The 12,314-nt window shown below is 44.3% G+C and overlaps 1 protein-coding gene across 1 annotated transcript in view; it reads left to right on the forward strand.

The window, feature by feature from the left end:
- LOC147102686 (dynein axonemal heavy chain 9-like) overlaps window positions 1-12,314 on the forward strand; it is a 75,768-nt gene that overhangs the window by 422 nt on the left and 63,032 nt on the right. The gene's annotated exons all lie outside the window — the stretch shown is intronic.

The raw sequence follows: 12,314 nt of genomic DNA on the forward strand, positions 1-12,314 counted from the left end.
AGGTCGCTGCAAACAAAAATGGGTTAACATTTCAGGTGCAGACCACCCTGATCAGAACAGGAAGGTATGCAAGCAGCTCGACAGGACTGAATGAGTTGCTGGGTTTAATATACTTCAAGTTTCCAGCATTTGCATTTTTTTCTCTATCTCTGCTGATTAGAATTTTGGTTTATTTCGAAACTTACCCAATAACGTGTAGCAGTGCCAGCAACCCAGACAGGACCTTTTTCTTTTGGTAAATACATCAAAAAAGGAATTTTAAGAACTCTTGGTTTCTGCAAGTCACCATAGAGTCATAACGGCACAGAAGGAGGCCATTCGGCCCATCTGTAGACCAATCCAGTCAGTCCCATTCCCCCGCTCTATCCCCGTAGCCCTGCAAGTTTATTTCCCTCAAGTGCCTATCCAGTCTCCCCTTGAAAACATTGAGTGTCTCCGCTTCCACCACTTCCGTCGGCAGCGAGTTCCAGGTCCTCACCACTCGCTGCGTAAAAAAAGTTTTTCCTTACATCCCCCCCCTGTATCTCTTGCCCAAAACCTTAAATCTGTGTCCCCTAGTCCTTGTACCATCAACTAGTGAGTACAGCCTTTCCCCATCTAGCTTAGAGTCTCACTAGAACCAGGTTATGAAGAGACAGCTTCAGGTCCACATTGCGTTGCACTGCTTTCTTCAATACACTGACCCAGAAGAAGTTTAAAAAGAACATGGGTGTCAATTTAACCATTATCCAATTCATTTAAAATGCGCTGTGTCTCAATATTTCCACACTGGGACTTAGATTTTTAAATAACTTTCCACAGTTTACAATGTTAACATGAATTCAGTTAATTGGCATTAAGTAGGGGAATACAGAAATACATAAGAGTGTGAAAACTTTGTTCAGTTGCAACATTACTGAAATGTGCTGAAATAAAACTGAGGTTAAATAAAATCACCCGAAGTAACTTGGGCAAAGCGTTCCCTTACTCAGGCAGGTGTTATTCAGTACAGGAGCAGGTCCGCTGGCTAATGGTGACTGAATAGCTCAGGTTTTGTTTTTATTAAGTGGGATTGAAGGATTGTACTGGTGTTTTGGGGATTGCATTCCACATTTCTGTTCACTCATAATTTGAACCAATGGTTTCTGATGACTAATTCTGTCAAGTCCTGCTTTTATTACATTGGATTTGGGGATTTTAACTGGTGTTTTGGGGCTGTCGTTCAAGAATTCTGTTCATTTTCCCATTGAAACCGTAAACACCTGGCAGTCATCACCATGTCATGTGTTGTTGAGTATTTTGGGCTGTTGTTGCTATGGGTTACAGTGTACCTCAGTCTCAGCCCTAAACCCATAATAAGTGTGACAAGAGGCTATAAATCAATCTTCAACTACATTGCAGCCAGAGTTAAAGACAAAACAATATTAGTGTCATCTTGAATTTATATCTATTGTTTCTGACAAATTGATGTAACCAGTTCTTGTAACTCTATAAACACTGTACTACATAAAATAAAAGTACATTCCATTGATGGAAACTATGATTTTCTGTAACTTTTTGACTGTGTCCTGGGGCGAAAGAGGTGAATAATTAACCCGGTCTTCCACTCCTTAATACTGTCCAGTGATCCCTTATCTGAGGAAGGATGTTCTTGCCATGGAGGGAGTGCAGCGAAGATTCACCAGGCTGATACCTGGGATGGCAGGAATGACGTATGAGGAGAGATTGGGTTGATTGGGCTTGTACTCGCTGGAGTTTAGAAGAATGAGAGGGGATCTCATTGAAACTTATAAAATTCTAACAGGACTAGACAGACTAGATGCAGGAAGGATGTTTCCGATGGTGGGGGGAGTCCCGAACCGGGGAGTCCCGAACCAGGGGTCACAGTCTAAGGATAAGGGGTAAGCCATTTAGGACAGAGATGAGGAGGAATTTCTTCACCCAGAGAGTGGTGAACCTGTGGAATTCTCTACCACAGAAGGCAGTGGAGGCCAATTCATTAAATATATTCAAGAAGGAGTTAGATATATTTCTTAAGGCTAAAGGGATCAAGGGATATGGGGAGAAGGCAGGGACAGGGTACTGAATTTGGATGATCAGCCATGATCTCATTGAATGGCGGAGCAGGCTCGAGGGGCCGAATGGCCTACTCCTGCTCCTATCTTCTATGTTTCTATGTTGTAAAGCAGAAGTGTTGAAGGTTGAGTGAAGACAGGCTTAAGCTTGGCTATGATACCCTCTACAGTCAAACTTGCTTTCCAGACGGGCACATGCAGACTTGGTCCGAGCACAAGAGGATTGGCAGTGGCTATAGACCCGTACACCAGCAAGTGTTTTCAGGAGAGAAAGGAAGAACATTCGAGAGGAAAGGCATTTTACAATCATCGCCGATAGCTTAGGCCAGGAAAATCCCAGGATCAATTTCCCGCCCCTCTCTTATTGACTTGGCTGATCTCGGCTGGGGAGCAGTAAGGGTGCTATAATTAGCCTCTGTATAGAGAGGGGAAAATTAATCATGCTTCTTGCTCCTGATTCCTATCCAATATCCTCTGCTGAAAGTCTACCATTTGGTTAGCCTGCTGGCACTCGGATTTTAGTCTCACACATGAGTAATGTCTCCATGATCAAGGTACCAAGGGGCACCCAGTGCCACGGCAACCATACACAACCAATCAGTTAATACTTTCAGGGGAGGAGATGGGAGCGAGGACAAAAAAAAGAGGAGGGTGAATTTTTGTTTGATTTTGTTGCTTGGTGAATGTGTCTCTTGAAGGAAGGTCACTTTAACCAGGCTCAAGCATGCGTAACATTGCAATAATGTCATGCCATCAGCACTGACAGCTGCTGTAATGCTTTTTATTTAAAAAGTTTTAGATTAAATTTAAAACTCAAATTTAAAAAACGCCCTAAGTAAAGTATTGCACTGTCTGCAATTAGAAAATTTTTTGAATGCACCAATGGGGCTGGTGTAAACTGAGCTCTTAGAGTAGGTTCTTCCAAAAATAAAGTGCCTACACACAATTACCAGGTACAATTATGACTGTGTGTACCCACAGACCTGTTTCTGAGAAGAAATTGTGTAACTGAAGGAAAAGATGACAAAAAGGATGTTTGAGCATTAATGGCGGTATATTGGAGCACCTCCCCAGGGAGCCACATGTGGAGGGATACGGACACGATGACTTGCACTCTGCTGATTTCCGAATCTCGGGTTTGTTCTAGAAGCCAGGCCTCTTTCCACAGGCAGAGGAAATTCAGAGGTCTTGTTGTTGCGGGCCCACTATACATGCCTCTTGGTGACTGCTCGTAGAGCTACATTGATAAAAAAACATTGGGAGCCAATTGATCAGCTATCTTGCTGGCTGTAGGCTGTGTGTGGCCCAGTGATATCTGTACTGGGAGAGAAAGAGGGAGGAGGTAAAAACCTGAGGACTGTGTTAGCATTTCCGCTCTGATATGAAGAAGAGATCAATTCTCCATCCTTTGATTTGCCTCAGCAATATGCTGTTCGAGTTTCTTCAGTGTGCATTTTTGAGCTCCATTAAGCTTATTTCTGGCTATTGAGATAAATGTGATATTTTACATTTTTAACTTTTTAAAATCTGAAAATAAATTTAACTGGTGGAAGGAAGAAACTGGACAAACTAAATTAGATATTGTGTGAGCATTATTTTGCAAACTTGAAAGACTTTTTAAAATGATCCCACCAGTGTGGATGATTTATGACCATCTTTTTAACACAAATGAATGAAGCTACATACTGTACTGAAAGTAGTGATCAGTTTATTGTGGGTCTGTCCTTTGAAATGTGTTTCATAATATGTTGTAGGCTGTGACACAAACATTTGCAATGATTATTTTGATCTTCATTGCAGTTGAGAGAGAGCTAGATGATTTACTCTCTCTCTATGAAAATGTTCTTCCTTTGTATCAATACTATTCCATAGCTTCTCATACCTTTCCATTCTGTTCCTCCTAAGTTGTAAATACTGCTTCCTCCCTGCCTGCTCACTGTGTTGAAATCAAAGCTTATTGTACTATTGTCTACACCAACTCATTCTTTTCTTGGACCTCCGAATGATGGAGTTCCTTTTTCTCCCTTAGGCTTCCCTTCCTCCTACATGCTTTTAAAACTCTTAAAAAATGGTATTATTCTACTTTAACTCTTCCATCTACAGGAAACTTTGTGCTATCCGGCACCGACGGGACCGAGCTGTTGCCGTTCCCTCAAAACTGCCGGACAAACCAGCGCTAATGTTGAAACATACAGAGCTTTTCAGCTCCGTATCTGGCAACAAACACTGTTGCTTAGCAACAGCTTCTAAACAGTTGGCCGTACCTTGGAAGCGTCTCTGTAGCTTAGCAACAGCTTCAGAGAGACTTTGCAGGGCCTGACTGTTGGAAAAAAAAGCCACAAGAAGAAAAAAACCTAACAAAACGGCTCCTGATTTTTGCCAGTGGCTCGAGCTTGCTGGACATTTAGCCTCCGGATAACACAAAGTTTCCTGTATCTTCAGAAAAAGAAGCCGATGATGAGGCCACATGACTTTCTCCTAACGGGTCAATGAATGGATTGTGAATAAAGTCATGCTAATCCTTCTATCATGTGGGCAATTCACTGCTTCCAAGAAATTAAATTGTTTGGCCCTAACATCATTGGTTTTATGGTTTTTCACTTGGTCTAGATCCCACTACACAACCATGTATAACAAGCTTTGCCAGTCTGTCACCCTTTATTCCACTTGCATATCCCAACTATTTGAGTCCTCTTCTGCATTTAATTGTTGCAATCCTCTTTCATATTGCATTGTATCTTTTTAAATCTTTATAAAGCGCTGATTAGGCCACAACCGGTGTATTGCATCCAGTTCTGGTCACCACACTTTGGGAAGGATGTGAAGGCCCTTGAGAGGGTGCCGAGGAGATTTACCAGAATGGTTCCGGGGATGGGGTTCTTAGCTACAAGGACAGGTTGGAGAAGCTGGATTTGTTTTCATTAGAGCAAAGGAGGTTGAGGGGTGATTTGATCGGGTTTGAATAAGCTAGACGGGGAAAGGCTGTACCCACTAGTTGATGGTACAAGGACAAGGGGACACAGATTTAAGGTTTTGGGCAAAAGATACAGGGGGGACGTGAGGAAAAACATTTTTACGCAGCGAGTGCTGAGGACCTGGAACTCGCTGCCGATGGAAGTGGTGGAAGCGGAGACACTCAGTGTTTTCAAGGGGAGACTGGATAGGACTTGAGGGAAATAAACCTGCAGGGCTACGGGGATAGAGCGGGGGAATGGGACTGACTGGATTGCTCTACAGAGAGCCGGCACAGACATGATGGGCCGAATGGCCTCCTTCTGAGCCATTATGACTCTATGTATGTATCATTTCTAAGCCTATGGATCCCACAAAGGTCTAGAATGGTTTTCGAGGAGATCCATTTTTGCCTTCACATTGTTAGTCCATCTTCTGCCCTAAGGCACTGTGTTTCACTACCATGCAATGAAACAGAATCAAATTTTCACATAACCAGAGTTTTACTTGCGAAGAGATGCTCCTTACTTTCCAATTCTTCTTCAAGTTGCATCAAGTACTAGCTACTACCTCTTGACACCTTGGGTTAGATTTTTAACTTAACGACCGGGTAATTAAAATCAATTGAAATGAAAATCGGGCAGTTTCTATAATGAGCGGAGGATCTGCAATGGTAGTTTTACGCCCAAGTTGTCAGATGAAAATCTACCCCTTTGTCTTTCAGCCTTGATGGTGCTTTGCACTATAGGGCATGACCCTTGACCTGGGTCTCCTAAACTTAAGAAAAAAAAATGTCTGTACAGCAGGAGCATTACTAATATCCATAGAACAGATTGTGATACTGAGCCAGACAGACCAGGAAAATCCCAGATTTAATCCCTGGCCTGTGCTGAGCTAGCTGACGTCAGGTGAAGCAGGAGTGTGGGGAGAGGGAATACAATTGGTCATAGAGCCGCTGGACTCGGGCCACCGAGTTCCAATTATCCAGCAACTGCTAAAAAGAAGGCGGCGTGTGCGGCTGTCAGGTGAGGGTGGGAACTGGCTAATTTGTGATGCCTCCATAGTTGAATAGCGTTGTGGCCTTGCACCTGAAGAAAGGTCACCTGCTTGAGATGCTGAATGGCTGCTGGAACCTCTGTAACTGTCCCTCTAGAGTGAGCTACTACCCCCAGGAGGAGAGAACATAGGGCCGAAGACAAAATAAAATAAAGTTTGAGTCCGCGAAATTTAGCAGTAGAAGTAAAGGCCTAGAAATTCGTCTTGGGCGGTGGCGCAGAACGGGTGGTATCGGATCGGATCGGCCGCTCGTTATACGCAGCGCCAGATATTGAATTCTATTGGAGTCAATGCATCTGAATATCCGGCGCTGCGTATAACGGGCGGCCGATCCATTACCGCCCGTTTTCTGTCACCGCCCGAGACAAATTTCTACCGTTGCTGGATTTTGAATTAAACTTGTCAACATGATGCATGTTACTAATATGAAGAGTTCAAAACTAGCAAAAGAACTGGATAGCTGCCAGTTTTGCTTTGAGGCTTGTTGCTTGGTAAATTATGTATTAAGAGGACATTCCCAATGCTTGTTTACTCTGTATGTGATAAGGAGCAAGGGATTTCTTTAACAGAGGAGAGAGGTGGATACTAGGCTCAATTAAATACTGTATATAGCGTGAGGTGCTTAGTGACAGGCTATACACTGTAACCAAAATTATGTGTGTTTCTTGCAACAAAAGGCTTGGTTACCTTCGTTTCCTGTTGCTAAGTAAATGCTTTCATAGAAGCTGCCTCTTTGTGCTGTAATGCTTGCTGTGAAGACTTTGGCTGCAGTTATACTGCACTATTGGTCTGAGACTGGTAGCTGTGGAGTGCAAAGTGCAAGCAGCAAGTCCAGAGTTATATTATGGCTGTGAATCACACAACACCCATACACGTTTCCATTGGCCCGGAGACAGAAAGAAGGGTGAGCCATTTCCTGCTCCGCCCTCAGTGCTCCTCCTGTTCTGATCACCTGCTGCTCCAGGGGGTCATCACTGCTGTGGACAATAATTCCTGCCCACAGCAGCATTTATTTGCCTGTAGCAGAGCTGAGCAGAGAAGGGGTGGGGAAAAGAGCGCCAGTGGGAACTGAGGGGAGAGAGAAGAGAGCCAGCATGAACTGGGAGCGGTGAAGAGCCCCAGGGTGAGCAAGGAGCTGAGGAAGGAAAGGAGAGTTCCACTGAGAACCTGGGGGGAGAGAGAGGAGAGACTGCCTTTCAGTCATGGTGATAACCATATAAATGAGTTTAAAGCAACTCGTAACTTGCCCATGGCATTACCCATGGTTGGTTGATGAATATAAGTTTTCTTTGTAGAAGATTGCAGATATCAGTTACTCTTTATTTTGACACCGTGGGGGAGAAATTGAGTCGCGACCCTTTGGGGCGCTAGCGCCCTGGCTCCCTCTTGGGGCGCTGCAAGGGAATATTGTGGCGCTACGTCGCTGCGGCACATCGCGCAGGCCTTCCTCCCCTTCTTAAAGGGGAGGGGACTTGCGCAGCGTCACCTGGGGCCCAGCTGGGCCACCGGGGATCGGGATCATGGAACACAGCCGGCACTCCACTCACACAACGGGAGGCGCAAAGCAACCAAATTTTCCCCCTGTATATTTTCCTAAGGCAATACTTTGTGTAATAGAGAGATTAAAAAATCAGTGCCGAATAAGGACTTGCTGATGGGTTTTCTCCAATGTTGAGAATGATTCAAGGAGACCGGAGACCGGAGGCCGGGGACGGGAGCGGAGGCAGGTGCTGGCAGGCGGCCGGCAACAAAAATGGTCGCCCGGCACCTTGCCTTTAAATAGCGCCGCCCCGGCCGCAGATAGGCCCCCTGACCCCGTCGGACATAGCGTCCGGCGGTAAGTCAGGAGGCACTACCGAAGATCGTGGCTGGGGCGCGAGCGGGGCGCTGCGCAGGGCGATGATGTCATCGCCGGCGGCGCAGTGCCGTGGGGCGCTAACGGTTAGCGCCCTCCCGCTGAATTTCGCGGGAGGCGTTGGCGGCGCTGCGCCCGGGCACTAGTTGGTTTGCGCCCCGTTAGCTCCCTCTTGGGGCGCTAACGGGAAGTGCAAAGCAACCAAATTTTTCCCCCTGTATCTTTTCCTAAGGCAATACTTTGTGTAATAGAGATTAAAAAATCAGTGATAAATAAGGACTTGCTGATGGTTTTTCTCAATGTTGAGAATAATTCAAGGAGACCGGCCATTTCTGCCTCCCTTTCTTGCCCACTCCTTGCCACTTCTATTTATTTAATGCTTCTGAGATTTACCCCTTCTACTTCCTCCTCTCATGTCTCCAAGATTTCCATTTGCCAATGCAACACAACTAGGCCACAGGCGATGGGGAAACATTTAGGCTGACCAGGGAATGAAAACTGCACCAGGTCCGAGGCTGGAACGGGTTGGCAAACATCAGGGCCATGGCTAAACCTGGCAGAGGAGTGGGACCATAAGAACATAAGAACATAAGAAATAGGAGCAGGAGTAGGCCAATCGGCCCCTCGAGCCTGCTCCACCATTCAATAAGATCATGGCTGATCTGATCCTAACCTCAAATCTTCTATCACTCTGCATCCACCCGAACCCATGTGATCTCCCGGGAGAGGCGAAAAACCAGATAAAGACCCAATGGCCAATTTGGGAGAAAAAAATCTGGGAAATTCCTCTCCGACCCATCTAGGCGATCGAAATTCTTCCAGGAGATCACTCTGTCCCTATATTTTCTACAGTACTTACCTTCTGTAAAGGCGATCTCCACCCCAGCCAGGAACAGGAATAAAACCATCTCCTGAAATCTAACAGAATTAGAACACAGTAGGAGCAGAACAAGGCTACACGGCCCCTGGGCCCGCTCCACTACCCACAGGGCCATGACCATTCCGAACCCAGACTCATGTCCAATTTCCTGCCCGCTCCCCGTAACCCTTTATTCCCTTTACTTCTAGGAAACTATCTATTTCTGTTTTAAATTTATTTAATGATGTAGCTTCCACAGCTTTCTGGGGCAGCAAATTCCACAAACCTACCACCCTCTGAGTGAAGAAGTTTCTCCTCATCTCAGTTTTGAATGAGCAGCCCCTTATTTTAAGATTATGCCCCCTAGTTCTAGTTTCACCCATCATTGGGAACATCCTCACCGCATCCACCCGATCAAGCCCCTTCACAATCTTATATGTTTCAATAAGATCGCCTCTCATTCTTCTGAACTCCAATGAGTAGAGTCCCAATCTACTCAACCTCTCCTCATATGACCACCCCCTCATCCCCGGGATTAACCGAGTGAACCTTCTTTGTACTGACTCGAGAGCAAGTATGTCTTTTCTTAAGTATGGACACCAAAACTGTATGCAGTATTCCAGGTGCGGCCTCACCAATACCTTGTACAACTGCAGCAATACCTCCCTGTTTTTATATTCCAACCCCCTAGCAATAAAAGCCAACATTCCATTGGCCTTCTTAATCACTTGCTGCACCTGCATACTAACTTTTTGAGTTTCGTGCACCAGGACCCCCAGATCCCTTTGTACTACAGTACTTTCCAGTTTCTTGCCATTAAGATAATAACTTGCTCTATGATTTTTCCTGCCAAAGTGCATAACCTCACACTTTCCAGTATTGTATTCCATCTGCCAAATCTCTGCCCACTTACTTAGCCTGTCTATGTCCCTTTGCAGGTTTTTTATGTCCTCCTCACTCACTACTTTCCCTCCCATCTTTGTATCATCTGCAAACTTTGATATGTTACACTCGGTCCCCTCCTCCAAATCATTAATATAGATTGTAAAGAGTTGGGGACCCAGCGCTGACCCCTGCGGAACACCACTAGTTACTGGTTGCCAATCTGAGAACGAACCATTTATCCCAACTCTCTGCTTTCTGTTAGAGAGCCAATCCTCCACCCACGCCAGAATATTACCCCCAATCCCGTGATTTTTTATCTTGAGCAATAATCTTTTGTGTGGCACCTTGTCAAATGCCTTTTGGAAGTCTAAATACACTACGTCCACTGGTTCCCCTTTATCCACCCTGTATGTTACTTCCTCAAAAAACTCAAGCAAATTTGTTAAACATGACTTCCCCTTCATGAAACCATGCTGAGTTTGCCCTATTAAATTATGTTTATCCAAATGTCCCGTTACTGTCTCCTTAATAATGGACTCTAACATTTTACCAACCACAGATGTTAGGCTAACAGGTCTATAGTTTCCAGCCTTCTGCCTACTACCCTTTTTAAATAAGGGTGTTACATTAGCAGTTTTCCAATCTGCCGGGACCTTTACTGAGTCCAGTGAGTTTTGGAAAATTATTACCAATGCATCCACAATCCCTACCGCTACTTCCCTCAAGACCCTGGGATGCAAGCCATCAGGTCCAGGGGATTTATCCGCCTTGAGTCCCATTATTTTACCAAGTACCACTTCCTTAGTGATTTTAATCGTATTTAGTTCCTCCCCCCCTAGAGCCCCCTGTTTGTCCAGTGTTGGGATATTCTTAGTGTCCTCTACTGTAAAGACTGATACAAAATAATTGTTCAGTGTTTTTGCCATCTCCATGTTTCCCACCATTAATTTCCCGGTCTCATCCTCTAAGGGACCAACATTTACTTTAGCCACCCTTTTTCTTTTTATATAACTATAGAAACTTTTACTGTCTGTTTTTATATTTTTTGCTAATTTACTTTCATAATCTATCTTCCCTTTCTTAATCAATCTTTTTGTTATTTTTTGCTGTCTTTTAAAGACTTCCCAATCTTCCATCCTCCCACTAGATTTGGCTACCTTATATGCCCTTGTTTTTAGTCGGATACTATCCTTAATTACTTTACTTAGCCACGGATGGCTATCTTTTCTTTTACACCCTTTTTTCCTCAGTGGAATATATTTTTTTTGGAAGTTGTAAAATAACTCCTTAAATGTACACCACTGGTCATGTACCGTCTTACCCTTTAATCTATTTTCCCAGTCCACTCTAATTAATTCCGCTCTCATACCTTCATAGTCTCCTTTATTCAAGCTCAGCACGCTTGTTTGAGATCCAACCTTCTCACCCTCTAATTGAATATGGAACTCAACCATGTTATGGTCACTCATTCCAAGGGGATCCTTTACTAGGGCATTTTTAATTAATCCTGTCTCATTACACAGGACCAAATCTAAGGTTGCTTGCCCCCTGGTCGGTTCAGTTACATACTGCTCAAGAAACCCATCCCTAATACACTCAATGAACTCTTCCTCAAGGCTGCTCTGCCCAATTTGATTTGTCCAGTTAATATGATAATTAAAATCCCCCATAATTATAGCTGTTCCCTTATTACAAGCCTCAACTATTTCCTGATTAATACTCCGTCCAACAGAGTTGCAACTGTTCGGAGGCCTATAGACTACACCCACTAGTGTTTTTTTCCCCTTATTATTCCTTACCTCCACCCAAACTGTTTCACTATCCTGCTCCTTTGACCCAATATCATTTCTCTGTATTATAGTGATTCCTTCCTTTATTAACATAGCCACCCCACCTCCTCTCCCTTCCTGCCTGTCCTTCCTGATTGTTAAATAACCTGGTATGTTTAATTCCCAGTCATGGTCACCCTGCAGCCATGTTTCTGTAATGGCCACAAGATCATACCCATATGTCATTATTTGTGCCGTTAACTCATTCATTTTGTTATGAATGCTACGTGCATTCAGATAAAGAACTTTCAAATATGTTTTGTAACACTTAGTTCCTGTTTTTTCCCTTTTTAGTACTTTACTTTTTACTCCATACCTTCTGTCCCTTCCTGACACATTCTGTTTTTTAATTCCCCCACTGCTACCTAAGTCTATGACCTTCTCTGTTGTCATTTCTATTATTTGCTCTCTAGAAACCTCCCCCCCACTAATTAGTTTAAAGCCCTCTCTACAGCCCTAGTTATATGATTCGCCAGGACTCTAGTCCCAGCACTGGCCAAGTGGAGTCCGTCCCAACAGAACAGCTCCCTCCTGTCCCAGTACTGGTGCCAGTGTCCCAAGAAGCAAAACCCATTTCTCCCACACCAGTCTTTGAGCCACGCATTTAACTCTTTAATTTTATTTATCCTAGCCAAATTCGCTCGTGGCTCAGGTAATAACCCAGAGATTATTACCCTTGAGGTTCTGTTTTTTAATTTGACCCCTAGCTGCTCATACTCCTTTAACAGAACCGTCTTCCTTGTCCTATCTACGTCGTTTGTACCAACATGGACCACGACAACTGGATCCTCCCCCTCCCACTGCAAGTTTCTTTCCAGCCCAGA

Source organism: Somniosus microcephalus, chromosome 21 (assembly GCF_052327205.1).
Source record: "Somniosus microcephalus isolate GS21.2 chromosome 21, FLI_Smic_1.0, whole genome shotgun sequence".
Lineage (NCBI taxonomy): Eukaryota > Metazoa > Chordata > Chondrichthyes > Squaliformes > Somniosidae > Somniosus > Somniosus microcephalus.